Raw genomic sequence first — 6,000 nt, 5'->3', positions numbered from 1 at the left:
AGCAAATATGCCAAAATATTAGCAATGGCCAATTCTGGGCGATGGGAGTAGGGGTGGTGGTTGCTTAAACGTTACTCTTAAACGAGCATGTATCATGTGTAATAAAAAAGAAGAGAGTGATTTTTCTTTAAAAAAAAAAAATCTATAGGTAAAAATGCCAGACTGTCACATACTAACAGTGGTTGATTCAGACTAGGGTGGGGCATGTGATGTCATTTTCCTGTGAGGGCTTTTCTCTGCTTGTCAAATTTCCCCAAATTAAAATGAGGCCCAGAGCCCAGGGCTCAGCCCAGAGGACCCCAGCATTTGAGACATGGCAGAGCCCAGAGCAGCCGCCAGCCTTTGTTTGTCTGGGTCCTGATGGGGCCACTGCTGTGCATGTTGGCAAAGGGGAGGGGACAGAGAGAGGGAGTGTCAAGGAAAAGGAAAGGTGGGCAGAGAGTATATGAGAGAGAGTCAGAGAGTGGGAGAGAGGAGGGAGCAAGGGAAACGGGTGCCTCCCCACAGGTGCGGCCCCTTCTCCAGGACTGGGGCCGGAAGGGCTGGGCTTGGGCCCCCTGAGAAGAGTCTCCTTAAGAATAAAGCATCCTGTCCTCCCAAGTTACAGACTGTGTGGCTTTCCTGCTAAAGCTTTTAGAGCGACATAGAAGTCCATCTACGCCCATCTGTTCATCCCACTCCAGGGAATTCTCTGGGATGAAGGAAGGGCCCAGGTGGCATTTGTTTGCAGTGAAAAGCAGCAGAAGAGAAGCCCTGTCAGCTGCGAAGTGTCCCAGCCCCGGTGAGCTCTGTTATTAATACAGCTCTAATGCCATTAGGCCGCTTGATTAAGTCAGCAGCCCTGGGCCCGGCCACCCCTTATCCTGGAGTTACAGCCTCATTTTTCCATTATGCTTTAATTTGAACATCTTTGGAAAAACGCCTGGCGAACACAGGAGCCCAGGAGGAGAGCTGGACGCAATTCAGCCCGTCTTTCCCCTCCCCGTGAAGCAGGCCAACACAGTTGCCAGCATGGGAGTCTCGGACCTCTCCCCAAATCCTGAACCTCAGACTTGAAAAGAACTATTTCAGTCCTATCAAAGTGCCATTGGCTGTCCTTCTGTCCTTAGTCATGACATAGAAAAGTTTTAGACCCATGATCATTCCCCAGGGATCCAATCCAGCCTTTTCACAAGCGGGGAAACTGAGACCCCAAATAGCTCTGACTTGCTGAGAGCCAGACCTAACTCAAAGACTAGATTCCTAAACCAGAATCGAAAGGCGCAAACACCTCGAATGGATGTTGGTGCCTCTGTGGAGCCATCCTGTCACCATCATAAATGGAGGGGCTTTTGCCACCCAGTAGTGCACAGACTGGGGGTCCTGGGTCTGGTGCCCCCACTTCTGTCCTGAGTACCTACTTGCAGTTCCCAGAGTTGCCACCAGGTGGCCCCAGGCATTGCCAACCATCGCTTCAGGGTTCAGTTTCCACCCCCCTGGGACTGTAAGAGAGGGCAGAGTGCTCAGTGTTGGTCCCCCACTCTCTACCCTTATTGTAAATTCAATCAGCTGAGCACTGAAAGTTCAGATCTTAAATTTTCAGATGATCCAGAATCGCGGGGGCTGGAAGGGCATATATCCTGAGTATATTGCCTCCTATCTCTGAGTCTCCCTTATGCACCTGGGAACAGATGTGCTAATCACCTGCCTCACAGGACTATTATGGCAATAATGGATGTGAAGCTGTGTGGGGATGGCAGCCCAGAAGTTCTCAAATGCCAGACCAGAGTCAGATGCCCTGGGAGCTTGTTAATAAGCACAGCCCAGGACCAACTCCTCGAGTCAGATGCAGAAGGCCTGGAGCAGGCAAACCTTCAGTGAGGCGCCTCCCTCCTCGCAGGCAAGCAGGCAGAGGTGAGTGTGTCTCAACGCAGAAAACATGCGCCTGAGGGTGGTGTCCTAACCAGAGCTCTCTCTGCTGCATCAGACCTGTCTTCCTCCAAGGGCAGAAGAAAAGTTACCATGACACTTGGGGTGCTGTGCGCCACTGGGAGGTGCTGGGCAAGGCAGCTGTTACCAACCACTGTCAAAAACCTATGGCTTCTCCAGGACCGACTTAACCAATGAAAGCAGATTCAAACATCAACTTTTATGCACATGACAGGCTTTCCAGAATGTTCTGGGGTAGATTTAGCACAACCCTTCAGAGAACTGGGTCCAACCCACGGGCATGTGTCCTGCTGGGACTGCCTCCAGGCAGTGGAAAAGATTAAGAGTGTTTATGCTTTGGGCATTAAAATCACACAGAAGAGGGTTAAGGAATGACTCTTGGAGGAGGGGGCACTTGAGCTGGGTCTTCAAGGAGGTGAGAGGATGCTCCAGGAAGTGAAAGCGTGTGTGAAAAGGGACAGAGACCTGCAAAAGCCTGCTGAGAACCACCAAGATTTGGAGAAGGCTGGAGAGAAGGGAACAGAGAATGGGTGATGGGCTGGGAGAGTTCCACAGGGCTCCTAAGCCATGCTGGGCTGTTCAGATTTTACACAGAAACCCATAAGGACCTCTGAAGGCTTTTCACCTCCCTGAGGACAGGGACTGGGGGGCAAGGAGGCCAGATAGTGGGAGCAGCTGGGGGCCAGAGCAGAAGTGACAGCAGACATGGGAGGCAATGCCAGATGCCTGAGATATTTAGGTTATTGGTCTACAGGACACGAGTTCACAGCAGGAACAGATGGGCCAAAGACCAGAGGGCAACGAGATTGGCCAGAGGGGAGGAGGAGGAGGCAGGGGGCAGGGTGTCTGACAGCTGAGGGCCTCCGGGTGTGAGAGGCCCTGAGGGCTTGTGCCTTGGTGAGCCCAGCTCCACGACCACCCCTTAGGAAGATGCACCTGGAGCGGCAGAGAGGAGGCAGGGTTGACGAGAGGAGCAGGAGAAATGATAGGACGTCAGCGTTCAGCGAAGAGTCCCCCCACTGGGGTGCACAGAGCAGGTGGAAGAGGAGAGGATGCGGAGGTGGGCACACGGCCAGGATGCAGGGCACACAGGTGGACTTCAAGGGAGTGAAACCAAGGACAGGTTCACGGGGACTTCCAGGGCCATGAGGGGTGCGCAGAGCAGTCAGTGAAGAGTAACTAGGGCCAACTCACTCTGTGATTGTGGACAGAAGTCCCTTCTCTCCTCTCAGCCTTAGTTTCCTTATTTATGTAGTGAAAAAGTGGGTGGATGAGATGGCCTTAAAGGCCCTTACGGTGTGGACCTTCCAGAGTTGTCTAACTAGGGTATATCCCTATTCTGTATGGAAAACACAAGCTGGCATGAATAATGGGGACATCTACATTGTTATGGGCCACTGCTGGACACACCCTCGACATTGTCAGGAAGTCAGTTTCATGTGAGTCCATCCAGGGCTGCTTTGTACAGTTGCACAGGCTACGCACTATACAACTCCAGGCACTGCCATCTCTTTGGACTAGAGTATGATGGAGACATGCAATACAGCTGTCCTGCTGAGAGCATCCTGGCTGTCCCAAGGACATGCCCCATGCAGAGCCCCTGGAGTGCCTCCTCTGGGTGTCTGGAAACTTCCCTAATGTGATTGGAGAAAACAGGAAAAGCTCTGAATCAGGGAACTGAGGACCTGAGTTGAGGCTGCTGGGTTACATGGTAAGACCTCCCCCTTTCTGGGTCTCTGTCCCTTTCTCCATAAAGTTACAGGGACAAGCTGGTTTCTGAGGCCTTGTCCAGCTTCTGTGTTCTCATTGCCAGAATTCACTTTTCTCCATGGAACTTGCATCAGCCCCGACATGGCTGATACAGAGGTCATGACCACTGCCAGGGTCCTTGACAGACTCCAGTATTGAGAGGCCTCTCCGGGCCCCTCCCTGCCAGTCCTGGGAGCTGACACTTTTTCATGGGTCTACATGCTGCAGAGCAGACCCTCTGCTGGCCTTAGTCCAACCTCCGTGCTCTCAGGAGCTCCCAGGGAATCAGTCCCTGCATCAGCCGCATCTTCCTGGTTGTGGCCGTGACCCAGAGCTTCACAATTGCCTCGGCTGCCAGGCCAGCATTAAATTTCCAGGATGAGCAGTCTCGCACTGGAGCATCTGACAGCTGGATGGTTATTGTTCAAACCATCACTATCTCCTTTAAATCCCATGAGCAAAGCATCTGTACTCACTGCTAAGGATATCAAACAGGACGTTCCTCTTGGGGACCCTCCAGCCCACAGACAGGGTTGGTGAGATTCACCGCATAGTGGAAACTTGGCCCCATTACAGAGAAATAACTAATATACCAAGTAGCATGTCCTCCACACTTCACAGTCTATGAAGCCCTTTCTACACTCGTTAAGTCATTTGACAAACACTGAGGGCCTACTCTGGGCTAGCTCATGCATGGACATGAACTAGCTCCAGGCACCTGGCTCAGAGCTCATTTGAGTCTCACACCAATCAGATAGGTATTATTCTCACCCCATTTTGCAGAGTAAGAAACTGAGGGCAGGAAGATTAGGTGACTTATCTAAGCTCACACAGCTAAAAGCCAAGCTAAGACTTGAATGCAGGCAGCAGACTCCAACCCCCTGGTTCTCTGTTCCACCCCAGGTGCTGTGGCCTGGGGCCAGCACCTTCCTTTTGGGGCCTCAGTTTCCTCATCTGTACAGTGACAGGGAGCCCTGGAGTGATGACACAGCTCTGACGCACACAGATCCTTTGATCCCATATCTGCGGCAGATCTGGCAAGTGAAAAAGTTAGCTTTAAAGACCAAGTTGGCAGATCCAGAGCTCTAAATCAGAACAGGCTCTGCCTGACAAGCCAATCCAAGCAAGCAGGTGTTCCGGCCAAGACTGAAATATGCACAACTCACCTTATAAACTATAAACATCCCGCAATCTGTGTTCCAGCTGTCCATCACCGGCCCTGTGAGCTGACGTCCGCCGGCCTTGAGCCAAGTTCCAGCCCCGAAACAGATGTTTGATTTCTCCCCACAGAGTCCCACATTGTAAATCAGGTGCTGGGCTGGGAGAGGGGAGAGGAGGCTGCCGATGGCCAGAACTGGCCATGCTGGGCACAGGGTGGGGGCGGCTCAGCCACGGAGGGTGGAGGAGAACTAGTGGGCTTCCTCAACAGCAGTGGAGCTCAAGGCTCCTGTGCATCTGGTCAACCGTCTACCCACGGGGCCTCGGCACAGGGCGCCAAGGTGGGAGCCAAGTGGTGGAGTCAGAAGCAGCCCACAGGACGCTGGCCCACGCTCAGCAGGCTGGTTCCCTCGGCGCCTCCAGAGCCACACGCACTCTCCACGCTGTTCTGTGTCCAGCAGGGGGATCGCTGGGTGCACTTCAAAAAATCTTTTGCTTCAGCTTCTCAGTGGGGCTCCACAATGGTTGGCACAGGATCAGGGGGTACCAGAGAGTGAGGTTGGGGTAATTTTTTCCCCTGGTTCTTTCCCCCAAAGACCCCCATAGGTCAGGCAGGCCAGCTTTTCCTACAGCTTCTCCCCGGGTTTTGATGACGGCTCCCTCCCCTTGCCCCGCAGGCTCCCAGGGGTTGGCAGCCCTGGAACGCGGCACCACCCCTGCCCACAGCTTTGTCCATATCCCCTCCGTGAAACCTGCCTCCGCTTTTACTTACGCCGCAGGTTTCTCCCGGGATGCTGACAGGTAAGACTGTTTACTGTATGTCATAGAAACTAGGGACAGCAATGTTAAGCTGCACCATATGACATCATTTATATGAGGAATCTAAAAAATAATAACAATAATAATAAGGACACAAATGAACTAATTATTATTTTGATTTCTTGAATATGTGTGAGCACATCTGACTGTCCTTTATGATTGGATTACGGCATTCTGTTGATTCCTATTTTGTAGTTGGCTTTATTCCTTCGATAACTATGTCAGTTTAAAAAGCTAAAGATCTAATCTGTTCTTAGAAACAATAATTAGTACATATACGTAAACTAAAAAAATGTGCTGTATACTGTGTATATGTATTTACATGCAATATAATGTGTATGTGCA

This window comes from Camelus dromedarius, chromosome 5 (genome assembly GCF_036321535.1).
Source record: "Camelus dromedarius isolate mCamDro1 chromosome 5, mCamDro1.pat, whole genome shotgun sequence".
Lineage (NCBI taxonomy): Eukaryota > Metazoa > Chordata > Mammalia > Artiodactyla > Camelidae > Camelus > Camelus dromedarius.
This window is presented reverse-complemented; position numbering follows the sequence as displayed.